The sequence below is a fragment of the Bos grunniens genome, chromosome 3 (assembly GCF_055505025.1).
Source record: "Bos grunniens cultivar Pamir isolate PY7600 chromosome 3, Bosgru_T2T1.0, whole genome shotgun sequence".
Taxonomy (NCBI): Eukaryota; Metazoa; Chordata; class Mammalia; order Artiodactyla; family Bovidae; genus Bos; species Bos grunniens.
The window spans coordinates 40983543-41010845 of record NC_141167.1 but is presented as its reverse complement, the minus strand read 5'-3'; the positions used below and the strand labels follow the sequence as shown (position 1 = coordinate 41010845).

The 27303-nt window shown below is 40.5% G+C and overlaps 1 protein-coding gene across 7 annotated transcripts in view; it reads left to right on the top strand.

Annotated features, from left to right (window-relative positions):
* JAK1 (Janus kinase 1) overlaps window positions 1–27303 on the top strand; it is a 139599-nt gene that overhangs the window by 35568 nt on the left and 76728 nt on the right. The window contains exon 2 of one of the 7 annotated variants that reach the window (XM_086390381.1): window positions 22450–22650. The exons of 5 other annotated variants lie outside the window; for them this stretch is intronic. The gene's annotated coding sequence lies outside the window, so the exon portion shown is untranslated. Of the gene's footprint in view, window positions 1–21866; window positions 21985–22449; window positions 22651–27303 lie in introns of all 7 variants that reach the window. One more of the 7 variants, XM_086390382.1, reaches the window with a different exon arrangement.

Here is a 27303-nt window from a genome sequence, read left to right as displayed (position 1 = left end):
CTTTTCCCCTCTGGTTGGGGATGGGGACTGAGGTGACTGACAGCCAAGGCGGACTGCTGATAGCCGCCCTCAGTGTATGACAGATTAGGGGAACAGAAAGGCAGTTCTTTTGCTTAGGGCCTCCTTCCCCTGGGAGCTGCAGTCGGCTGGAGGGGGAAGAACAGGGTGGGTAGATAACACAGACCTAATTAGGAATTGCCTTCCTCTCTTGGGAGTAGAAAATGGCAACTCGCTCCATTATTCTTGCCTGGAAAATTACACGGACAGAGGAGCCTGGCGGGCTATAGTCAGAGGGGCTGCAGAGAGTTGGACATGACTGAGGACAACACACATGGTTGTTAGAGCTTGACAAAGACTTTGAGAGTATCTGGTACAGTGGATTTTGACTCCTTGGAAATCAGGGTACCCTATTTCAAATCCAGTCCCACATGGAACCTCAGTGTACTAAAAAGATTTAAATTCAGACTTACAAATATCGTTAACATTGACTTATGATAAAGGCCAGAGAACATTGAAGCTGATTTCATGAGCACTGAATTTCCAGTTGGGTTCAGTGGCAGTCTCCATCATCTGCCAGTTTCACTACCTTGCTTATTTCTGGATTTAGTTTTGGTTGAAGTATGTAAAAATCTGATTTGCCTGGGTAAATAATTGCAGGTAGTTTATTAGTAACTTACCTTGTAGTTTCAGGACACTCTTCAATTAAATTGACCCAGAAGCCTTAAAGAAGAATAGAGGGAACTTTTATCACAAGGTAGAAACACAGTATTTTACCAGTGCTTTCATTCTTTATGACATGGAGCAGGACAGAGGATAAGGTGTGCACCTTTTCTATTCCACTGCAGCTAGTTAAGAGATTCATTTGTTGCTGTATAACTGACTATTCCTTTGTAATAAAAGTATGGTCCCAGCAGATATGCTTGAGGTTTGCCTGGCATGTTAATTAAGCGTGCTGTAGGTGTGCCTAGTAATATACTTGCTTGAGCAGTTTTAAAATGGCAGACAAGAATAGGCCTGAATTTGAAAGATAGAATTCCAGCTTCCTTCAGAATCAGTGACATATTTATAAGCTGAAAATTGATGAGAAAAGTTTTATTCTGAGGTCTGCAGAAAGAAAATGTGAATTTATTGGTAGTCTTCAGTGGGTTAAAATTTGCTATAAAATTTGAATTTGTAGGGGTTTATTATGATGTAAAAAATTGTTCAAATATATCTTAAAAATGAAATCTGAATCCATTTTTTTACTCAGTAATATATAGCACTCAAAACCTTTCGGTTTCTTAGAAGATAACTTGAAAATCCTTGTGTGTTGTGTATATTACAGCCTCACTCATTTTGTAAGTGATGAAATTGAGTCCTTCCTGGAGCGAGGTAGTGACTCTTCAAAGGTCACTCCGCAAGTCCCTGGGAAAGCTGAGAGAGGAATACTTGGGTCTCTTTGTTTCTTTCTCTATCCTGTTTTGTTTTTGCTGAACACGGGGCTCCCCAAGGGGTCAGAAGCAGAGAAATGTAAGTGGCCGCCTCCTCTGGTTTTGCGTATGCATGTGTGTAGGCATGTGAGTGCACTAGTGTGCACGGACTCACACCAGATACCCTGAGTGGTGGTAGCTTCAGAGGAGAGGGTGAAGTGTATGCAGTTTGGGGTCCACAGACTAGGCTTGCCTTTCCTGGCTGTACTCCTAGTTCTGACTACCGTTTGCTGTGTGAAAACACAATCTTCTCAGGACTCAACTTTGAGGCTGCTCTGCTCTGACAAGTGATAGTAGCTAATCTGATAAACTAGTCTGAATTAAAGGTGAAGTGAGCTGCCTGGCTCCCTCCCCCTGTTTTTGCTTTATCATAAGCATCTCATGGAATAGAAGGCTTTCACCCCAGGTCACTGTTTCAGGGACACAGGAATATGGATGGGTGTTCTTGATAGCATCTTTTGTGCCCTTAAAAACCCCGTGGTATAGAGACCCAGCCTTGAGAAATAAGATTGCCTCTCCTCTGGGCTGCTAGTAATCTGCATGTTGGCCTTTGTGAGGATGAGAAATCAGTGGCTTGTCTGGGTGGGGCAGTCCCGCACTGGGGAGCGTGGACTGGGAACAGAAGGCAGGTGGGATTTCAGCTGCCACTCCCTCACTCAGTTGGATACTCTTGGAGATGCACAACCTGCCCACCCGTACCCTCTAATCTTGATCCTGCTGAACTGGAATTCAGGCTCTGTTACCCACTTTTGACCTTGTTTGGGCCTCATTTAGCTTCCTGTGAAGTGAAGCTTTATAAACAGATGCTTTACCGTCTGAGCCACCAGGGAAGCTCATTTTGTTGAGTAGGGGTCAAGTAAGCATTTAGCACTATGTGCCTGTGGTACATAGTAAATGTTCAGATGATTGTAGTGGAAGTTACTAGATTTCGAGGTGGAAGGCTCTCGATACCCACAGGAAGTCTGTTTGAGCCTAATTGCCTTTTCCCATATTTCTGAGGTTAGGAAGCCTAAACAGTTGGCAGGACTCACTGGAGCCATGTTGGGATGGATTTTAAAGCCATTCCCAGGCTCAGTGGGACGTCATGCCATGATGTGTATTTGCTGTCCTGGTCTTAAACTGTCATCATGGGCAGGAGCAATGGCATCCTTTAAAGTGCTTCTAATTGTGAGTGAAATGTTTACATTCCAGTTCAATAGATGCCATCTTCCTATTGACTTAAAATAGTGACTGCTTTTCTGCTATCTAAGAAGGAATAGAGAAGTTTTAGAAGAACTACCACTCAGTTCCTCAGACTTCTTAAGCACCTCCTCAGGAGCTAAGCATAGTTCTCAGGTCAGTATATGAAACACAGGGACAGTAAGACCCTCCTTGGCCTCACAGCAGGGCACAGATGGCTAGTGATTTCTGTGGGGCTTTGCTGTGTGGCGGTGGGGTGGGCACCTTTGGTCCTTGCAGCGTGGCCCGGAGTACTAAGGATCCTCCCCTGTGCACAGGGACAGTACTGTGCAAAAAGGAATTTTTCTGTACCCTGAGTGACTTTTTTTTAATTTTTTTATCTTACATGAGTTTTAAACTTTTCTATCCAGATATTCTTGAAAGGTGGAAAACCTGTTTATAACTTTATGAGCTTAGAACCCAATTTCATTTTACATAGAGTATCTTATGCATCATTTTGGTGTACTCTTGAGTTTTCCAGGAATTCAGCTACTATATAAATTGATATACTACACTATATAAATAGTATACTACTTAATTTTGTTTGGAACTTTATCGGCAGCTATTCACCATTTTTTAAAATTATGTTACCAGTGAGTTTGTATTTGTGTCGACAAGAACACTCAGTATCTGCATTTGTAGTTTTTACATTTGTGGTTCTCTGCTGCTTCAAGTATTAGACTACTTCATTATATCTGCTAGTGTACTTATGACAGAGCAATTACTTATTGAAAAATGGATTCTTATACATTTCTTTAAATTTGCCTTTATGTATAATTTGGATATTGATTACTATGAAATTTTGCATGTAAATAGATGATATGTGTTCATTTTGAGGTGGTAGAGGGAACAATATAAAATATATGTTTTAAAAAAGGGGGAGGAGAATGTTGAACATCTTTGGTCTAGTGCATTGGTTTCATATTAATTAAATTTGGCATAGAGAGGTTTAAACTCTGTTCTAAGTTGTGGTATGTGTAGCCTTGATTCTTTTTTTTGCTGTGTTGCATGACTTTCAGGCTCTCTGTTCCCCCATCAGGGATTGAACTTGGACCATGGCAGTTGAAGCCTAGAATCCTAACCTCTAGGCCATCAGGGAACTCCTGTGTAGCCATGATTCTAAACTCGTTTGAATAAAGAGTTGTTTTTAGCTGATGGTTTGAAGTTCTAGAAAATGGGTGTATCTGAATGGATGTGAAGTGGTTACAGTGGTTTAGTCCACAGCACCCTGCGCCTGAGAATCTTAGCCCAAGGGACTGTAATTCTTGTCAATAGTCACCACAGCCAGCCAGTGGGAGTGTCCCCATGTGATCTGAACCAAAGTGGTTTCAGAGCAAAGAGTATCAGAATGTTCTTTTAAAATATGAAAGTTATCTGTTACTGCTCGAGAGTGAGTTTTGCATTTTCAAACTTCTGCAATTTAATTAAACACTGTTGCATAATCGCTTGTGGTCTTAGTGTAGTTTATAATCAGCCGGAGTAATGAAAGGGTAATGAGACTGGAAGTTAGAGAAGCAGAACTCTTCCCCGAAGGCCTTAAACAGATAAATGTTAGGGCCAGCTGAGTACTGATCCTGAAAACAGCTAACTATATTTTGCATCAATTCTTATAGACTGAAGTTGATGGAGATAGGTGGTGGAGGAGGAGGTTAGATTGGTGTGAACCTTGAGGGGAGAAGAATAGAATATAAAAAAGCTGTAACTGTTTCTTACCCTGATATTCCGTGCTGTTATTACCCAAGCAGTCACCTTGACTTGTAGTTTGAGTTTACTTTCATAGTAATTAATAAATTCCTTTTTTTTTTACTACCTTGTGTATGGTTTCCTCTGTGCTTGGTGACACATGAAAGGGAATTGGTATTACAGATGCAGAAACTTGAGTTCAGAAACTCAAGTCCCCAGGGCCACACAGCTCATAAGTGGTAGGGCCAGGATTTGGGAGATGCCAAAACCACTCCTCAATGCCTTTCCATATCTTCATTCTAGAGATGGTGATCATGGTTAAATTGTTTACTCACCATCTTTCTACCCAGATTATAAAGCAGATCTCCATTGGCGCAGGACTTAGAGATTTGTTATAAATTTTTGACATATAGTCTGTGATTGTATTTAAATGAGGTAAGGTTCGAAGGTTCCAGCCCAGTAGTAATTTAGCAGCTTAAAGTGTTTGACAAGCATGGTTAACCAAAAACCTAAATCATACTAAATGTTTGAAGTGGTGAAGGGTCTGGGAGACTTTTATATTGTTACTAGTCTGTTTTTAAAATGTGTTTGTAAACTGAGAAACCTAGGTGAATGTGTTTTTACTACTGATGTTAGTCTGGCTTTGGAAATTCCCTCATTGTGACTTCTTGTAAGCTTGGCTGAATAAACTGACAGGGGATTCCAGCCCTTATTGTGTAATTAAAGGTGAGGATATAGAGTGAATTTGCACGCCCCCATATGGCTATTGTGAAATTAGTTGCAGCTGCCAATGAAACTGGTCAATGAAAAAAATCTTATTTTTAAAACAGGTGGTCTGGCTAGCTGTTGTCAAGTAGCTACCTGAAGAGGACATTTAGTAGTATTTTTTTTTCCCTTCTTAAAAATAAATAAGGAACCCAACAGCACCTTTGAATGCTGAGGGAATTTTTGTACTGAAGGGACTATTGAAATCTCTGTTTCTCAGAAAGGCTTACCAAATGTCCAAATGTTAATGTGTAGAGAGGATCATAGGTCCCAGGCTGCACCATGGTATCTGTGTAGCTCTGTGATTTGAAGCCAGTTTCTTCATCTCTTTGTCTCCATTGACTCCAGCCATGTGGGAACTAGCAACTTCTCTTCTGAGGGCTCATTTCAACAGTTGTCTCCTTTAGTTGGGAATGGCAGAAGGACCAGGAGGTTGGGAACTGAGACTGCCTGTAGGAATCCCACCCCTGGGATTCCTGCTCTGTCCTTCTCTTCCCCTGCCTTTCCAGGCTTCCTGACCCACTTTGTGAGGGACAAGAGAGAAAGGTGAGGAGACCAGACTGGATTGGATGTAGCCAAAGAACTGTCTCTGGGCCTGGTTCTAATTTTGGTTCCATGATGACTTGTTCTTTTTGGAAATAGAAGGATCCACTCGTTAGTGATGTTGAGGATAGAGATAAGTGACCGGTAGTAGCTTTTATTTTCATCTACTGTTTTTCTTTAGCTGTCACTTTCATAGGCAATCCACAGTACAATGGGGATAAATAAGATAGGGAGAAGGAAGTTTAAGAATCATTTTTCTCATCCACAGTGTTTACAAAAGATTGAACTAGTCTTATGAGTAAAATCACAAGAGTTTCCAAAAGATTTTATTTGATTTGCTTATTTTCTTATCCCCAGATCACACAGCAGTTTGGTGAGAAGAGCCCAGGTTTACTACTTACTAGCTGGATATTCTTGGGCAAGTCACTTAAATACTCTGAAACCTTACTTCTTCATCTGTGAAATGGGTACAGTGATGTCTGCGCTAAGTATTTTAGTGGATCACTGGGAATCAGCTAAATTAACAGATGTGAAAATGCTTTGTAAACTTCAAAGGGCTGTATAAGTCAGAAGGATAATTGTTGTTATGGTTCCAGGTATCAAAAGTTTAGGTGGCTGTACACAGACAGGTGAGAGAATCGTATTTTGGGGCTACTGACTGGATGTTCTGTATCCAAAGCCCAGAAATCCTCACTGGGTTTTCTCCTAGTGTTCCTGTTCTGAGTTTTGGAGTGTGGCCAGAAACACATGCTATACTTACTAAAGGGCTTTGGCACTCTGTAATGTGGGGTTGCTGGCAGCAGAAGATTAAATGATAAAGGAACATCTCATTATATTCAAATGTGTGAATCATGCACATTTATGAGTTACTTTAAAAAATGGAATCATAATAGAAATGGGCATGGATTCAATTTATTTTTCTCTGCTTTAGCAGTTTTCAGGTTAAAAGTCACTGTATTTGTCTTAAAGCCTAGCATTTATAAAAGGCTTTTAGAACTTAAGCCCTGTGTGAAACACCTGAATTTGAAACTGTCTTTTAGTTTTCCTGCCAGCAGATTATGAGAGGCAGCTTTGCACTGGCTGTGTCCCCGTGTACTGCTGTGACTCTTACTCAGGGAATCAGAAAGGAGGAATGGATCCCTACAACCCAGTAAGCCTCCCGGTCATTTATTCTGCCCGCTTGTTTTACAGTGGGGGAAAACTGAGGGCAGGAGCTAGATTAGGGCAGAGGCAGGATCAGAACTCACCCCGTCTGTCACAGTGCTGACAGGGAGATAGACTCCACTGGAATTTAGTCACTGCCTTGACTAAGAGGCTAAGAGGGCCCCCTCCGCCACCACCAATTCATTGCATTTAAAATCACAGCTCATTTAGTTTAAGCCACTGCCTCTGGTTCAGTCCTTTTCAGATTTGGAAATAATTTTCAAGGATTAGCCTTAAAACCACACCACCTCTTTAATGCTTAAAAATTGTGCTTGATTTCATTTAACTAGGTGTGATCACAAGGAGTTCTCCTTTTCTCTGTGGGGCTACTTTTTTATTAATCAGTTTAGTCATATTTGTCACTCTTCTTAGAACTTACTTCTTTTGATTTAATTTACTGTTTCTCAGCAGACTTTTGGGTTCTTAATCTGTGCCAGGCCCTGTGCTAGGTAAGGCCTAGCACAGGTAGGTGCTGGAATAGGGAGGCATTCAGTGATGGAAGGGCCTTGTATAAAAACTTGACTTTCTCTTGAGAGAATCTTAAGTACCACTCAGGCCCCACTGCACCCGTTTGTGTTTATAGTAGACAATGGATGGCCAAAAGAAGGAAACAATCATTAGGAAAAGTAATGATTTTTTTTTTTTTCTAAATATCTGTTCTCAGTCTAGCTAAGGAGACAAAATTACCAGTAAATAGTAACACAAACTGGCAAATAAAAGTCAAGGAGATTATTGTATAGTCAAGGTTTTAGAATGTTGCTACCATTTGAGATGATATTTAGAGAAGCACAGGATTCAAATAACTGGAGAGAATAAGGTAATTGACAATTAATGAATATCTAAAAAGAACTGCTCATTGTATCAGAGGCTTTAATATATTAGCTCATTTAACCTTTTTGGGAGGGAACTTTTTAAATTGAAAAATGTATCAAACACATGGAAGAGTACATAAACCATGTGTGTAGTTTGAGAAAAATACCCAGGCGGTCACCATTCAAGTTAAGAAATAGAACATGACCACGGTTTTAGAAGTCACCTGGTGCCCCTCCCCACTGAGCTTCCTCAGAGGTAATAACCATTCTGACTCTTGCATTAATGATTCCCTTCCTTCCAGTGTCTTAATAGATGCCCCTAAAGCAAGCACAAGCCTGGTTATGTAAGGAAAGGGAAGTGTTCCCCTCACTCTTCTCAGGAGAAAGGGCTCTATGGTCCTAGTTTGAATTCAGTACTCCTGGATCTGAACAGAATCTCTGGATCATGAGATTATAAATACACATGAGAAATAAAGGAATAAAAAATTTAAAAAAAATAAAAAAATAAAATTCTTTTAGAATTTCAAAAAAAAAAAAAGAATCTCTGGATCAAGTCTAGATTTGAAGTTGAGAGGTTGTGGGACCCTTTTGGGGAAGTCAGTGGAAAAGGTCATGAGAAAGTTGTGGGAAATGGGGGTCCTCACAGTTGGAGTATCTGGAAGACTAGTGAGTGGGTCCAGCTGCTGGGAGCCTGAAGTATGATCAAGGGGAGTGGCTGCTCTGTATTTGATTTTCTCAGCCTTGCTTATGTTAATCCCTCAGGTGTAGGCTGCAGCAGAATATGAACTTTGTGGGGTGAAATGGTCTTTTACTGATTCAGGCATCAGGATATGGGATGAAAAACAAGAAGTAACTTCATCAGTGTATGATTAAGAGAAGCCAAATTCAGTTAAGAAGCTGGCATTCTGCCCCTTGATGAGGTCTGTGGGGGTCTTGTTGATGATACCGCCTCTCTTTTTGAGTCTTAGGCCCCACTGTGGACTGTTCATTCCCTAAGTGGCTGCAACTCTCATCCTGTGATCTCTGTTCTGTCCCCTAGAAATTCCCTTTGTCTTGTCTCTGTTTAATCTTTATTTCTTGTGTTGGAGCTCTCCTCTACTAGCTTCTTGAAGGTACATTGTTGTTGTTCAGTTGCTCAGTCATGTCTGACTCTTTGCAACCCCATGGACTGCAGCACACCAGGCTTCCCTGTCCTTCACTGTCTTCTGAAACTTGCTCAAACTCATGTCCATTCAGTCAGATACCATCCAGCCATCTCATTCTCTATTGTCTTCTTTTCCTCTTGCCTTCAGTCTTTCCCAGCCTCAGGGTCTTTTCCAATGAGTGGGCTCTTTGATCAGGTGGCCAAAGTATTGGAGCTTCACATCAGTCCTCCAGTGAATATTGAGGACTGATTTCCTTTAGGATTGATTGGTTTGATCTCCTTGCTGTCCAAGGGGCTCTCGAGTTTCTCCAGCACCACAGTTCAAAAGCATCAATTTTTTGGCACTCAGCCTTCTTTATGGTCCAACTCTCACATCCATAAATGACTCCTGGAAAAACCATAGCTTTGACTATATGGACCTTTGTTGGCAAAGTGATATGCTATATATAGCGGGTATATATATTTAAGATCTTGAATGTCTAAATATGCCTTTATTCCTTCTTCACACTTTATTCATAATTTGGTTGGTTAAAGGCTTCTAGGTTAGAAATTGTTTCCCTTCAGAATTTTGAAGGCATTGATTGTTTCCCTGCTTCATGCAACTGTTAGAAAGACTCAGTTTTGGAAGAAAGGAAGAAAGCCAGCCAGCCAGCACAAAACACTCTCAGGTTGTGATCTTTTGAAGGTGGCGTCTTTTTATTCTCATTTGAAAGCTTTTTAGATTTTTCTCTCTTGTTTCCAGTGGTCCCTGTAATATCCAGAGCAGATCTTTTCATCCTTTCTATTTTGGGGCCTTTCCAATCTGGCATTTTGTGGCTCTAGGTTCTGGACAATCTTTTTTAAATGATTTAGCTGATGATTTTTTTTTTCTCTCCATCCTCTCTTTCTTTTCTGTAGTAACTCCTTTTACTTAAATGTGTGACTTTCTGACCTTAACTTCTTTATGTTTTCTCTCTTATTTTCAAACTACTCTTGGCCGAGCAGTTTCCCAAATTTTATCCCCAGGCCCTTCTATTGAAAATTTTAAAATAAAAGTATAATTTTCATACAGTAAAGTGAACAAATCCTCTTTTATTTCACTTAGCTTTTTGTTTTTTTAATGTTTGTCTGTTTTTGGCTGCGCTGTCTCCGTCGCTACACGCAGGCTTTCTCTGGTTGCAGAGGCCAGCGGGCCACCCTTGAGTTGCGGTGCGCAGGCTTCTTATTGCAGTGACTTCTCTCGTTGTGGAGCAGGGCATGCTGTGCGGCTCTAGGCATGTCATCTAAGGAGTTGTGGCACGTGGGCTAAGCAGTTGTGGCTCTCAGGCTCCAGAGCGCTGGCTCAGTAGTTGTGCAGAGGCTTAGTTGCCCCATGGCATGTGGGATCTTCCCAGACCAGGGGTCAAGCTGGTGTCCCCTGCATTGCAAGGCAGATTCTTAACCACTGGACCACCAGGAAAGTCCTATTTCACTAGTTTTGACAATTGTATACACTCATGCAACCACCACCCAAAGCAAAATATAGGACATTTCTATCAACCTAGAAAATTTCATAGGACTCTTTTCCAGTCCTGCGTTTCATTTCTGCTGTCATCTTTATAATATTCAAGAATGCCTTCTTCTCTGAAATTTTACTTAAAAGATATGTTATTCTTGCTTCATAGGTAAAATATATTCCTTTATCTCTCAGAAGACGTAACGTTTTTTTCTCTGTGTGTAAAGTAGCTTGGTTTATTCTGAGTCCAAAAGACTGTTCTGTACATCTCTGTCTCATTTGCTGTCTCTCATATAGGGTCATCGTTACCATCTTTCTAAATTCCATATATATGCGTTAGTATATTGTATTGGTGTTTTTCTTTCTCAGCCTTCTGTGTGTGCGTGTGTGCAGGCACAGTCCCCCCGTGCACCATGATGTCTCCATTGCCTGGCATCTGTAGTCCCAGGATCCCATGTCTTATCCTTTCCAGAAAATACACCTCTAGGCCTGTACTGCTCTAAAATGCAGTAGCCACTAGCTGCATGTAGCCATTTAAACTAAATTAACAAACATTGAATAAAATTAAGACATTAATTCCCCATTTGCCCTAGTCACATTTTAAGCTGTCAACAGCCGCATGTGACTAGTGGCTACTCTACCCCGCAGAGCAGATAGACAGCATTTCTGTTACTGCAGACAGTACTAGTTTAGCCTTGTGCTATGGTAAAGAAGTGGGAAAAGAATTCTGTTCCTCAGACACCTCTCCCTGGTCTTCTCTTTCACCCTAGTTGCATGGTACTGGGATACACATTTATTTGGTTCTCAGCTCTTGCCACTGTCCCACTTTTGCCAGCTTTTCCCACTCAGCTTGGGATTCAGTTTTCATGGGTCATGAAAGTCATTTTTCTATAGTTGTAATTGTCAGTTTCTAAAAGCTGCAGTTTTCTTCTCTCATTTTGTAGTTTCAGCCTTAAAACAAAAATGTCTTACTGTATTTATTACTTTATACACACACGCACACACACACACACACACACACATATATTTTAGTAGGGTTTCAAGCGGGAAAGAAATTGAACACCTGTGTTCAGTCTACTGTTTTAACCAAGAATCCAGATTCATTTACTCTTCACAATTCTGAGGTGTAATTTATAAGTGTGGTTATTTTCCTTTTACAGTGAAGAGAGGCAGGTAAAATACTTGGCTTAAGGTCAGTAAGTGGGACTTGAACTTGAGTCAGGCTTAAAACTCTGACATCTATTTCACTGAATAGTATTGTGCTTCACCTTGTACTCAGGAAAAACCCTTGCATCACATAGACCTTAAGTTGCAATGCTTTAATTCTAGTTATATTTTTGAATTTATTAGCCCAGCTACTTCTCAGTTAAACACACTTGAGAGGTCAGCCTTGAACAGTTGTCTGAGCAAGGTTTTTTTCCTTCCCAGCTGTTCATTTCTACTTTGTTGAAGGACTTCATGGCTTCTGAAGTTTGTGTTAACATTCCCTTCAGCAGTTCTTGAAGGGTTGAGGGTCAAAAACTTTCTGTTGTTTCAGCCTTTTATTCAAACTGCTGTGGTCATTCTCTTATATGAAAATTGTCCCTGTATCTTACTCTTCACTTGGATCCCACTTTCTATAAGGCAGTGAGTAATCCTGCTTATCTTTGATCCCCTAGTACCCAGTCCCTTGTCTGGGGTCAGGATTTGTGTTTGTCACACTTTGGTTGGATATCATTTTTTTTCTTTGGTTCATTGCCTTGCTTCCTAGCTGCTAGTTTCCCTGCCTTCTATCTCTTCCTTGCCCAAGATGACCAATGCAAATTGGTCCTTCTCAGATGCAGCATTCATTGGCCTCCTCTAACCTTTGCTTTAAACTGGCTCCTTAGCCGGGCCTAGAAGGCTGACCATGGCTGCCTTTCCTCACCGCTTTAGTCCCATCTTTGGCCACCCACTGCCACACGTAGCGCACAACCGTACATGTAGAAAAGTCTCTACATGCTCTTGAATCTGTGCCCTTTACACATGCTTTTATTTCTGTGTAAAATGTGCCGTTTTCATTCTCACTTGTTTTTCCCAATTCAGTATCTACAGTTTTTCATAAATCTCAGCCCCAGGATATTCTTCCCTGTGAAACCTTGCCTGATCCACCCTGATAGAGGGTTAGAGGATTCTGCTTTCTGTTCCCACAGCATTACATTTCAGTATTCTTCATCCACCTCCACCCATCCATCCAAATCAGATTCTGCCATACATGTTATTCTGCAGTTGGCTTTTTCAACTCTGTGAGTCCATGGCAATTTTTCCTTTGTTGTCTTTGAATTCTGTTGTATATAGTGTAACCATGTATTACACTTATTTCTATTTTCCCAGCATAATTATGAAAGGTACCCCACTGCCACCTTTTAAAGTCTCCCAGTTTGGACAATAAACTATTTGGCCAGCTACCAATCAAACACATCCAGGTGAAGGCCAAGTTTTCTTTATCCAGTGGAGCAACTAAAGAGGAAGAACTAAAGAGGGGTATGAAATTGCATTTGAAATATCGAATCCTGTTTGTCTCCAACCAGCGAGAGAGGAAAGTCCCAAACTGTACTTAGTCATCTTTGATGAACCTTCAAAGTCTGAAAGTTTCATTTTCCAGAAGGACCGATGATTTTTTCCAGAAGTACGTTTATAAGGAGCAGTTTATATTTCAGAAATACATCTTTGCTTCCCTTTCCTGATGCTAACATAAATCAGTTTCAGTATAATAGAAAATGCAAAACCTTCTTGGATTCTTTCTCCATGGAAACTCCGTGGGGTCCTGTACTGTGTCGTGCAGCTTGAAGGCAAAAGGAAGAAGAGCTTACCTCTTCCCCAATGTGAAATGGAGATGAGAACCCTCCTCAGGGTTAATGGGAGATTGAGGTCAGGCATGCAAAGCAGTTAGCACAGCCAGAGGCACAGTAGTAAGTGCTTGGCAAATAACAGTGTTTATTGTTGGTATTATTACCACAACACATCATATTTTGTTGTAGGCTCATTCAGAAGATGTTTATAAGGGTGTTGGGGGAAGAGTGAATAGGGTCTACTGCACAGCTTTCTGATTGCAATGTGCAAGTCCTTAGCTGCCCTTCATCACTGCATTGCAGAGTGGGAAAAAAAGAAAATAGAGAAAAATCATATGTGTTGTAGAGGAGAGAGTAGAATGACGTAACTGTGGTCGATGAGGGGCGTCTAGTGTTACCTGCATCTACCTTGAAAGTCTTGGGTTGGCCAAATTTGGATTGGAATTAGAGGGCTGGACCTTAGAACCACCTGAAGAATTTAAAAAATACTCTTCTCTGAGTTCCTGATTTAGTAGGTCCAGGGTATAGTATGGAATAATGTACTAAGAAAATAGTATATTTTTTCAGAGTTCCCAGGTGATCCTGATGTACAACTGGGTTTGAGAATTACTAGATTAAGTGACTGTTATCCAGTAATTCTACAAAATGTTTTCTAATAATTTGCTGCTTAATGTAGGACAGGTGATGGCATAGTAATACTCATTTTAGGGTCAGAAAACAGAGACAGATTATTGTTAATGTACTGATATGGAGAGCTCAAAATTAACTGAGGTAAGCTGAATTAAATTTTATGAAAGTTTTGAATTTAAGCCTGTCATGCATCATGTTGTTTTTATCCAGGATCCTTGGAAGGGAGCGGGGAGCAGGAGGGCAGATGCAAGAAGCAGCCGTTTGCCACATTGCCACTGCTTATGAACAAGGAATTAAGGATAGAAACAATCAAGAAACAGGATTTGCCCCCAGATAGCCGAGGTCCATATGAAAGGAATGAATTCAGTGAGCCCAGAGGCTTGCATCTTCCCATTCACAGAAGAACACTAAATACCATAGCTTGATATCTGGCTTCCTTAATTAACAGTAACCTTTGATGTTCAGATTGCCTGCCCACTTTGTTGCGAACTTGTATATAGCCTGACTCCTTCTTCTGCCTCTTCAGAGCAATTTTCTCAGAGCTACTGAAATGCTGTCTCCTGGGCTCAGGGTCCTAAACATGCCCATCAAATAAAATAACTCTCCAGTTTCAGACTGTGACTAATTTTTTTAGTCGACAGAAATGAAGTAACAAAACTGTGGAATCAGCAACAATAAAAAAATCCTGTTATAAATGTAAAATACTCAGTACATAATAAACCAAGGTTTGCACTTAAAACATGGTGGTGGTTTAGTTGCTAAGTTGTGTCCAACTCTTGCAACCCCATGGACTGTAGCCCGCCAGGCTCCTCTGTCCATGGGATTTTCCAGGCAAGAATACTGGAGTGAATTACCATTCCCTTCTCCAGGGGACCTTTCCAACCCAGGGATTGAACCCATGACTCCTGCACTGCAGGCAGATTCTTTACCGACTGAGCTATGAGGGAAGTTTTCTCCCTAAATGTGAAAATGTCTTCAACTTTTGTTGCTTTTATTGAATAAAAGAAGAACTTATGTAGGTCCACATCTGTATCATCTAGCTGATTAGGGTCATGACTTAGATTATTTAGTGGAAAGGTATTGGATTAGGACTTGATAGACCTGGGTAGAGCCTCTGCTCTGATATTTCTCTTTGCAAACTTGAGTTACTTAACTAATCTCTTTGGCATGTGTTTTTTTGTCTATAAAATGGGGTAATATTATTGGCCTTCTCTATCCTACATGAAGTTGTTGGGGATATAATGAAGTAGTATATTTGATAGGAATGTAAAGTCATGATGAGCTCAGAGTGTGCCTGTTTGACTGGGAAGGCTCTGGTCTACCCAACAACAACGCCTGTTGTTGGGTATCATTATTGGTAGCAGCCTATTAAACTTGGGCTTCCCTGGTGGCTCATCTGGTAAAGAATCTGCCTGCAATGCCGGAGACATGGGTTTGATCCCTGGGTTGGGAAGATCCCCTGGAGAAGGGAAAGGCTACCCACTCCAGTATTCTGGCCTGGAGAATTCCACGGACTCTGCAGTCCATGGGGTCACAAAGAGTTGGACACGACTGAGCGACTTTCACTCACTCTTAAACTTTCAGGTGTCCCAGTTTGGGTGATAAATTATTTGGTCATCCTGTGTCCATAACACCCATCCATTGTTTACTGTTGGAGTAGGAATTCTTGCAGTCTCAAATCCCAAATAATTTACTGTTATTTTTTTTAACATGGTTACTAGTAATTTTCTTCAATCTTACGTCAATCTTATCCCTCTCAGTGGTTAAGAATTGTTTTGTTTGCTTGATTGTCCACTCCTGAATAATTTTCTAGATTTGTCATGGTTTTAGCATTTTATACACTTTAATTGCTCATTTTGACTGATGTGTCCTAAGGAAGTATTAATACATTCTAAGTGTCAAGGAGAAGACATGAATCATAGATGGGGGAAGTGGCTTTGTGGGAAAATACTTTATAAAAAAGAAAGAAAGTTTTTAGGCTGGTGGCTTGACTCGATTTTTTTGACTATACATCCCTATGTTGATATTCTCAAGTGCAATATAAATCTCTTAAGTAATTAGGATAGCTACAGAAGCTTCAGGAGATCAAATTTCAAATGCTACTTCCCACGTCAGGAGAAATTTGTTTTAGAAATAACACAGAAAAAAAATTCTATTTCTTAAATAACTGGTGCATTTTCTTTGTTCCCTTTGACAATGAAAATAATGTATTATTTCCCTTTTCTTTTCGACACCTAGGAAGCAGAGTTTGTGACTCATCTATTTGGAAAGCTGTAGCTTGCAAATAATTTTCCCTTTGTCTTGACTTCTTGTCCTCTGGTATAATTTTCTTTGTTCTGAATCTTGTTTTTAGTCTTAATATTTGGAAAGCTGTAGCTTGCAAATAATTTTCCCTTTGTCTTGACTTCTTGTCCTCTGGTATAATTTTCTTGGTTCTGAATCTTGTTTTTAGTCTTAATATATTTCGGTTTTATTAAACATATCCTTGTAAACTGCCTTAAAATCTTGTGGGTTAATTCAGAGTAAATAAGTAACAAATGTTTTTTTTCTTAGTATTTTTCTGTTTTATTAAACATATTCTTATAAACTGCCTTAAAATCTTACAGATTAAATCAGAGTAATAAGTAACAAATGTAAAGATAGTGTTATAGTTTTGACATTATTTTCATGGAACTGTTTGGAGTTTAAAAGGCAAGAGCTTTTGTGGCAAAGATATCTTTATAGTACCTAAAAATACTAATGAGTATACATTGATGTACCAACCCATTGAAGAAGTCACCTCCCCATAAGAATAAGGGCTAACTAAAACAAATTCTTTGCAGCCAAAGATGGAGAAGCTCTATACAGTCAACAAAAACAAGACCAGGAACTGACTGTGGCTCAGATCATGAACTCCTTATTGCCAAATTAAGACTTAAATTGAAGAAAGTAGGGAAAACCACTAGACCATTCAGGTATGACCTAAATCAAATCCCTTATGGTTATACAGTGGAAGTGAGAAATAGATTTAAGGGACTAGATCTGATAGATAGAGTGCCTGATGAACTATGGACGGAGGTTTGTGACATTGTACAGGAGACAGGGATCAAGACCATCCCTGTGGAAAAGAAATGCAAAAAAGCAAAAGGTCTGAGGAGGCCTTACAAATAGCTGTGAAAAGAAGAGAAGCAAAAAGCAAAGGAGAAAAGGGGAAAGATATAAGCATCTGAATGCAGAGTTCCAAAGAATTGCAAGAAGACATAAGAAAGCCTTCCTCAGCAATCAATGCCAAGAAATAGAGGAAAACAACAGAATGGGAAAGACTAGAGATCTCTTCAAGAAAATTAGAGATACCAAGGGAATATTTCATGCAAAGATGGGCTTGATAAAGGGCAGAAATGGTATGGACCTAACAGAAGCAGAAGATATTAAGAAGAGATGGCAAGAATACACAGAAGAACTGTACAAAAGAGATCTTCACAACCCAGATAATCACGATGGTGTGATAACTCCCCTAGAGCCAGACATCCTGGAATGTGAAGTCAAGTGGGCTTTAGAAAGCATCACTACGAAAAAGCTAGTGGAGATGATGGAATTCCAGTTGAGCTATTTCAAATCCTGAAAGATGATGCTGTGAAAGTGCTGCACTCAATATGCCAGCAAATTTGGAAAACTCGGCAGTGGCCACAGGACTGGAAAAGGTCAGTTTTCATTCCAATCCCAAAGAAAGGCAATGCCAAAGAATGCTCAAGCTACTGCACAATTGACTCATCTCACATGCTAGTAAAGTAATGCTCAAAATTCTCCAAGCCAGGCTGCAGCAATACGTGAACCGTGAACTTTCAGATGTTCAAGCTGGTTTTAGAAAAGGCAGAGGAACCAGAGATCAAATTGCCAACATCCGCTGGATCATGGAAAAAGCAAGAGAGTTCCAGAAAAACATCCATGTCTGCTTTATTGACTATGCCAAAGCCTTTGACTGTGTCGATCACAAGAAACTGTGGAAAATTCTGAAAGAGATGGGAATACCAGACCACCTGATCTGCCTCTTGAGAAACTTATATGCAGGGCAGGAAGCAACAGTTAGAACTGGACACGGAACAACAGACTGGTTCCAAATAGGAAAAGGAGTACGTCAAGGCTGTATATTGTCACCCTGCTTATTTAACTTCTATGCAGAGCACATCATGAGAAACGCTGGGCTGGAGGAAGCACAAGCTGAAATCAAGATTGCCGGGAGAAATATCAATAACCTCAGATATGCAGATGACACCACCCTTATGGCAGAAAGTGAAGAGGAACTCAGAAGCCTCTTGATGAAAGTAAAAGTGGAGAGTGAAAAAGTTGGCTTAAAGCTTAACATTCAGAAAACTAAGATCATGACATCTGGTCCCATCACTTCATGGGAAATTGATGGGGAAACAGTGGAAACAGTGTCATACTTTATTTTTTGGGGCTCCAAAATCACTGCAGATAGTGACTACAGCTATGAAATTAAAAGACGCTTACTCCTTGGAAGGAAAGTTATGACCAACCTAGATAGCATATTCAAAAGCAGAGACATTACTTTGCCAACAAAGGTCCGTCTAGTCAAGGCTATGGTTTTTCCAGTGGTCATGTATGGATGTGAGAGTTGGACTGTGAAGAAAGCTGAGCGCCAAAGAATTGTTGCTTTTGAACTGTGGTGTTGGAGAAGACTCTTGAGAGTCCCTTGGACTGCAGGGAGATCCAACCAGTCCATTCTGAAGGAGATCAGCCCTGGGATTTCTTTGGAAGGAATGATGCTAAAGCTGAAACTCCAGTACTTTGGCCACCTCATGCGAAGAGTTGACTCATTGGAAAAGACTCTGATGCTGGGAGGGATTGGGGGCAGGAGGAGAAGGGGACGACAGAGGATGAGATGGCTGGATGGCATCACTGACTCGATGGACGTGAGTCTGAGCCAACTCCAGGAGTTGGTGATGGACAGGGAGGCCTGGTGTGCTGCAATTCATGGGGTCGCAAAGAGTCGGATACGACTGAGCGACTGAACTGAACTGAAGTGAAAACAAATTAGCTCACCACGTTGGCTGTTAAAGCTCTTGAACAAAGAATCAATAAAATGGTTGTGTTGAAACAGTAACATGAAGATAAGGATTGAACGTTCAAAAATTCAACCTGGATTAGAACATCCATTTTCTTTTTGCTAAGTGCTTCTCATGGTACTGTCTCTCCTTGTCTCTACATCATGACTTTTTCTTTCTGTTTTCTCAGCTTCACTGTTCCTATCTACCATTTCTTCCCAATCTTATCCTTTCCTTCCCTTCCAGCCTAAAACTTGTATATTTGATGACCAGCCAATTTCCTTTCCATGTCATCTTCTAGCATGTATTAATATTAAACACCACTTCACTCCTACCTGATTTCAACCTCTTCTTCCCTTAACCCTCTCTTCCTAGCCACCTCAGACGATGTGCCAGCTTGCTTGTCAGCAGCTCCTGTGTGAAGCAACCCACGCTAACCAGCTATCCTCAAACTAGGAAAAAAGTACATCGTTAAATAAAAAAACTATAATTTGGGGAAAGAACACATCGATTTGATTGGAATGCCTTAGACTGCATTCTGATAATTGGTTAATGATGGGCTTCCATGGTGGCTCAGTTGGTAAAGAATCTGCCTGCAGTGCCGGAGACCTGGGTTCGGTCCCTAGGTTAGGAAGATCCCCTGGAGAAAGGCATGGCAACCCAGTCCAGTATTCTTGCGTAGAAAATCCCCATGGATAGAGGAGCCTAAGTGGGCTGCAGTCCCCGGGATCGCAGCGACGGACACTACTGAGCAACTAAGCACAGCACAGTGGTAGAATGAGAAATAACAACATGGCAGCAGCTAGCGTGTCAGCCAGCAGTAACGGTAGAAGCTAAGTCCTTGTGTTCTTTGTTCATTCATTCATTCATTTATTCACTGACTCAGCAGTCACTTATTGGGTGTTTATGTTGCCACTAATGTTTCTGTGGTCTGGGCTTTGGATAACTAGAGCTTGATGAAGCCTGTGACCTTGCCTCAGAATTTAATGCTTGATTTTAGAGCTGGAGAAAGGCTACCTCTAATGATACAACTTCACCTATGCATAAAGGTTTGTCTTACTCCATAAGGACTGCTGTAGCAAAGTATCAGAGACTGGGTAGCTTATAAACAACAGAAATTTATTTTTCACAGTTCTGGAGGCAGGAAGTCCAAGATCAGAGTGATGGCATGGTTGACCAAGGGCCTTCTTCTGGGTCATAGACTTCTTGTTGTAACCTCACATTGTAGAAGGGGCTGGGGAGCTCTGGGGGTCTCTTATAAGAGCATTAATACTACTCACGAGGGCTCCACTCTCTCGGTTTAATTACCTCCCAAGGGTTTCACCTCATGACACCATCATAGTGGATGTTAAGATTCCAATATGTGAATTTAGGGAGACACAAAATTCAGACCTAGCAAGGTTATACTTACAAACACTGCATGTCTGTGTATATGTGTGAGTGTGTGTATGAAGGTGTGTGTATATGTGTGTGTATGTGCCATGAACATACAGTATATATTTTTTAAAAACTGTGGCCGTGTTTCCATTTTAGCAAGCTTGAAGTGAAATACAGCAATTTGAATATCTTATTAGGATAATTCAAATGGCATTTTGCCAGTAAAAGGAGAAAAACATGAAGACTGGAAAAGATTAGGAGCCTTAGCCATCTGCTTCTGCTCTGGGGTCTTTGGGACCTTCTCCCAGATGCATTAATTCAAGCAAAACATAATTTAAAAAATCTGCATACTGAAATTTTTTACTAATTGGAACAAATTAGTAAAACAAAGACTTACCTGAGAGCTTGAACAGTGAAACACATAAAAAGGAATAAGGAATACCTGGAAATGGTAGCTCAGTAGAAGGGCCTCTATCAGGTTACAGTTAATAGGGATACAGCTCAGTATGTATGTCATTTTGAGAGGATCACCACTATGAGAATAAGGACCAAAAAGCTAGCCTTATATGGCTTAATATGATTTTAGGTTTTATGTTTAAGGATTTGATTAAAAATTATTTGTGATTATAGTACATAATATTTAACCTGAGCAGTGCTGACTTGACTTCACTTTCCATCACCAGTTCTGCTTAGAGATAAATGGACATTTTTAAAGTGTCTAAAATGTTCTGTTAAGGAGATCAGTAGTACCCTTTACTTTGTCATTTTGTTTCTTAATAGTTTTGTTTTGGACAGATGGGAAAATGCTGAACATTTTTGAATATGTCTCAAGCTCCAAACTGGAGAAATCTGATTTGTAAAGATTTTGGCTAATGAGACTAGTAGAGTAAAGGTTTTCAGTTTATTACAATCAATGAGTAGTTTTGGTGAGAGCGGAGTCCTCCTAGTCTTTTTTGTCTTCACTCCCTGGGAGTAAAGGAACATGTGTGCATTTCATAGTTGCCCTCGGAGGTAGCTCCTGTACTTCTCAGGGGCCCTATTCCTTAAAATTAGGGGAGTCATGGTATGTCAGGGCCGAGCACACACTGGTAACACATCTTATTTGTATGCTTTTATTGTACCTAAGAACTTGAGGCTCAGAAAGGTAGAGATGTATTGTGGCAGACTCTGGGCCTGGCACACTGAGTAAACTCTACTTTGCTGCAGGTCTGGGAAAGGCCCAGAGAGGTTATTATGCTAGAAAAGTGTTCTTCTTTGCTTTCATTTTCTAATAGTTATTCTTTAAGGACACAAGTAGGAATGTGTAAGTGCTCTTAGATAAAATGTGAACATATATTGCTTTAGTTCATGAAGCACCCCCACACCCAACCCTGTGTATATTTTCAGTTCAGAATTGGCATTAGGCTGTGGAAGTATCTGAACTGGTTCCCTCCCCCATCATCCTTATTATCTTTTAAAACATTTTATACTATTTTATGGAAACAGACCAAAGGTATTACTGAAAATTTGACTGTATTTTGGATCCATAAACATTTCTGTCCTTTGTATGCATTTCTTTACCGTTTAGAGTAGAGGTTTATTGGAAGAGAAGTTTTGAGCATGTGCATTTGAGAGAGAAGAGTAAAAGGAAAAAAGAAAAACTGAAGTTCAAAGGTGAAAGCAGTAGTATTTAGCCCCCCTCCCTTTTCCTTTAAAGCTTCAAAAGCTCATATGGAAGAGTGGGAGCAGTCCTTCCCTATGTATGTGGAGATCGGAGTTCAACATGTGGCTTTTGTCATTACCTTACTCTGGGTCCTGTCACCTCTCTGAACCAGGTATTCATTTATTTGTTCCTTATTTACTGAGCATTTATTGTGTGTCAGATATTAGAGAGTAAAACTGACACAGCCCTACCTTCTTGGTGCTTACATTAAGGAAAAAATGGTGACTGAGAATAAGGTGGTGAGAAATTGTTGAATGTGTGACTTTTTGAAGCTATACTGGTAGAATTGGTGATGGTTTGGATGTAAGATGTGAGAAAAAAAAGAGATGTCAAGACTGACCTTTGAATTTTTTGCTTAAACAACATAGTTAATAGTGGCGACATTTACTGAGATGTTGAGCTCAGAGGAGGGGGAGGTGGTGTGCGGTGGTGTTGCAAGAATCTAGTGTTGTTTTTTATATTGACTTAGACAGTTGTTATCCCCCAAGTGGAGTTCCTCTACCCACGCTCATTCCCAAAGCAATCACATCCAGTTGCATGACTAAAATGGCACCTTTTTTTTTTTTTTTTTAAATAGTGCCATGTCAGTCATGCAACTGGATGTGATTGCTTCGGGAGTGAGTATGGATAGAGGAAAGGTGAAGATCCAGGCTGGAGTCCAGGGCTCACCAACGTTTGCAGATTGGGAAGTGACGAAGCCCTAGCCTCTGAAAAGGAGGAAGCTAGATAGAACCTGCCCCCACCCCACCCCACCGCCTCCAGTTGTTACAGGAGTCATGTAAGCTATTTATTACACATCAGCACACATTGAAAATTATTAAGTGTGTAACTGCATGAATAAATATAGAAGTAGGGGAAGTTATTTAAGGAAATCATTTTCCCACTTGATTTTTCTTCTGGAAATCTGTTTGTAGGGAGTTGAATGAGGTGTGTGGATTTGGTATGTAGCAAAGGTTCCCAGTGTGTAGGTTCTATAACTGGGGGGAGAGGCTGGGGGTGGGGAGGATGTGGGAAATTTTCCAAGAGGTCTACCACATGATGTATGCTTTAAATATACTTTTATTTCTGTTGTTTTAAAAATCATTAAAAATCAATCCAAGAAAATATACGGGAGAGGGATCATGAGCTATTAGTATTAACAGAGGTCTCATATTCAAAAAAATTAACACTGATGTTTGAGATACCTAGAGAGGTATACATTTATGAAAAGTAACTGTAGTAAGTATGAATTGGATACGGTTGGCATCTGTTTTTGTGGACAGATACCTGTTTGAGTTCCCCAATCCTGTTTGTACTTGCTGTATCTCTTAGTCTCTGCCACCTCTCTTCTCTATCTTCCCTTAACTGCGAGTGAGGCAGGGTTTCCTGAAAAGTGGGCTGTCTTCTGGGAAGACTCTCTGGCTAGCTGCCAGCATGTCATATAACTAAAAGAGAATACTTGCAATAAGATCAGGGATGAAAGCAGGAAAATCAAGTGGGGTGAAGGAGAGAGAAGCAAGAAGGCAGAGGATCCTCTGGGATGGAGTTGGGGCAGGGTGTCTCCATTCTGTCCCAGGTGACTGCTTCCCTTTCTCTCTTTGGGTTTTCTTTGTGCCCAGCTGCTATTCTCAGAATTACAGGCCTTTCCCCAGGGGTTTGGGTTATTGGGTAATAGGAAATAAATGTAACTTTTCCAGGCATTAACCTTCTAGAACACCTGCTTTAGGTGACATTACAAAAATACTCTGTTCTCACCATCTCTTTTATGAGTACCTTTTAAGTTTGAGCTGATTTAATTGACATTTTAGATTTTATTCCAATGTTGATGTCTGTCTAATTCAAGGGCATGTGTACATGTGAGGAGGAGAGAGAGAGACAATGTGAATGTGATTGAATGAATGGGTGAATGAATAATAAATATCTTTTCTGAAGAATTTGATATATTAAACTATCTGTTCAAGAATGAGCTTTTTGAGATTGATACTCTTAAGTAAATTCATAGAATTTGAGACGTGAAAGAGAACATAGAAATCATCTGACTTCGGACTTTTCCAAATATACATTCCATTAAAAAGAAGTCCCTAAGTCAAATAATTTTGCAAAAGTTGGAGATGCACTGCACTTACTACCAAATTAAAGGCTGAGCATCATTCAAATTAGTGGTTACCAGAGGGAAGAGGGGAAGGGCAATATAAAGGTAGGGGATGACGAAGTATATAAACTATTAGGCATTAAATAAGCTGCATGGAGATCAAACCAGTCAGTCCTAAAGGAAATCAACTCTAAATATTCATTGGAAGTACTGAAGCTCCAATACTTTGACCACCTGACGCGAAGAGCTGACTCATTGGAAAAAACCCTGATGCTGAGAAAGATTGAAGGCAAAAGGAGGAGGGGGTGACAGGGGATGAGATGATTAGATAGCATCACCGACAAAATGGACATGAATTTGAGCAAACTGTGGGAGATAGTGAAGGACAGGGAAATCTGGCATGCTGTAGTCCATGGGGTCGCAAAGAGCTGGACACAACTTAGTGGCTGAACAACAGAACAAAAAAGCTGCAAGGATATATTGAACAAAATGAAGAATATAACCAGTATTTTATGGAACATAACCTTTAAGAATTGTAAATCACTATATTGTACACACTTATAGCTTAAATGGGCTTCCCAGGTGACACTAGAGGTAAAGAACCCACCTGCCAATGCAGGAGACATAAGAGACGAGAGTTCGATCCCTGGGTAGGGAAGATCCCCTGGAGGTAGGACATGGCAGCCTGCTCCAGTATTCTTGCCTGGAGAGTCCTGTGGACAGAGGAGCCTGGTGGGTTATAATCCATGGGATTGCAGAGTTGGACACAACTGAATCGACTTACGTGAACCGTGAACTTCCAGATGTTCAAGCTGGTTTTAGAAAAGGCAGAGGAACCAGAGATCAAATTGCCAACATCTGCTGGATCATGGAAAAAGCAAGAGAGTTCCAGAAAAACATCTATTTCTGCTTTATTGACTATGCCAAAGCCTTTGACTGTGTGGATCACAAGAAACTGTGGAAAATTCTGAAAGAGATGGGAATACCAGACCACCTGACCTGCCTCTTGAGAAACCTATATGCAGGGCAGGAAGCAACAGTTAGAAGTGGACACGGAACAACAGACTGGTTCCAAATAGGAAAAGGAGTACGTCAAGGCTGTATACTGTCACCCTGCTTATTTAACTTCTATGCAGAGTACATCATGAGAAACGCTGGGCTGGAAGAAGCACAAGGTGGAATCAAGATTGCTGGGAGAAATATCAATAACCTCAGATATGCAGATGACACCACCCTTATGGCAGAAAGCAAAGAGGAACTAAAAAGCCTCTTGATGAAAGTGAAAGAGGAGAGTGAAAAAGTTGGCTTAAAGCTCAACATTCAGGAAACTAAGATCATGACATCTGGTCCCATCACTTCACAAGAAATAGATGGGAAAACAGCGTCAGATTTTATTTTGGGGGGCTCCAAAATCACTGCAGATGGTGATGGCAGCCATGAAATTAAAAGATGCTTACTCCTTGGAAGGAAAGTTATGACTAACCTAGACAGCATATTGAAAAGCAGAAACATTACTTTGCCAGCAAAGGTCTGTCTAGTCAAGGCTATGGTTTTTCCAGTGGTCATGTATGGATACGAGAGTTGGACTGTGAAGAAATCTGAGCACCGAAGAATTGATGCTTTTGAACTGTGGTGTTGGAGAAGACTCTTGAGAGTCCCTTGGACTGCAAGGAGATCCAACTAGTCCATTCTGAAGGAGATCAGCCCTGGGATTTCTTTGGAAGGACTGATGCTAAAGCTGAAACTCCAGTACTTTGGCCACCTCACAAGAAGAGTTGACTCATTGGAAAAGACTCTGATGCTGGGAGGGATTGGGGGCAGGAGGAGAAGGGGACGACAGAGGATGAGATGTCTGGATGGCATCACCGACTTGATGGACATGATTTTGAGTGAACTCCTTGAGTTGGTGATGGACAGGGAGGCCTGGCGTGCTGCAATTCATGGGGTGGCAAAGAGTCAGACACAACTGAGTGACTGAACTGAACTGAACTGAACTGAAGTGACTTAGCATGCACATAGCTTAAGTAATAGTGTACAGCAACTGTACTTCAGTAAAAAATTTTTTAAGGCTGAACATTCTTGTTTAAAATACTGTTTAGTGTTTCCCCAGTTTTTTATTTTACTACATACCTCCTTTGTCCTTCTCTCTGTTTTTTGAGATGTATATGTATAGAACAATTATTGTACAGCAATGTAAAGTTCCAGAGAACATGGTTTGGAAATACTGATTTAATGTAGTAAAAAATGTTTATTTTGATCTTGCCACTGCTCTTGGTCTTTGTCCACATTTATAATGAGTATATCAAATGACTTAAACACTAATGTCACTCCTGGCTGTGACATTTTGTGGTTCAGACGCATTGACGTAACCAGTATTTGAAAAGTTGTATCTGTGTCTGTATTAAGGAATCTTGTCTTTGTTTCTCATTAGAGGCATAGTTCCTAGTACAGTGCCGGGCACATAGTAGCATCTCAGTGTTACTGCACAGATATGTACCTATTAATTTCAGAGCTCTGGGCCAACTATGCCTTGAGGTTGTAAGAAGAGAAGATCTTGTTCTTGCCCTCTAGGAGTTTGTAGTCAAGTTGGTGACTTTCCCAGGTGCATGGGATATGCCAGGAAGAAAACCCAAGTTAGATTTTGATTGTAATAATCTGTAGGAAAGTGATATATTGGGCATGATCTCTGACCCTGAGTCAGATGTCTGGACTAGAACACGAGTGGGTTATGTCATCATAACTTTCATTTTTTCTTTATTTTTAATTTTTGGCTGCACTGCACAGGATGGGGGATCTTTGTTCCCTGACAAGGGATCAAACTGATGCCCCCTGCAGTGGATTTGTGGAGTATTAACCACTGTACCACCAGGAAATTTCCCACCATAACTTTCATGAGAAAAGGTGCCATTTAGAGTTATGGTCAAGATAGCAACCACTTTGTTCTCTTATCTCTGACAAGGACTTTATATTACCAGCAGCTGTATTAGTTCCTTTTTTTTTTTTTTTTAATTCTTGCAAACTTTTATTTCTTTTCTTTTTCACATTAAAAAAATACATTTCTGGTATGTTGTTTACTTTAGACCTTCTAGTTTCAGTCAGGTCAATAGATCATTCATTCATGATGATCTGAGTTCGATCCCTGGGTTGGGAAGATCCCCTGGAGGAGGGCATGGCAACCCACTCCAGTTTTCTCGCCTGGAGAATCCCCATGGACAGAGGAACCTGGCGAGCTGCAGTCCATGGGGTCAGACAAGACTGAGCAACTAGGCACACATTATGTTAGGTGTACAACATAGTATAGTGTGTGTTTATACTTTGAAATGATTACCACAGTAAATTTAATGTCCATCACTACACAGT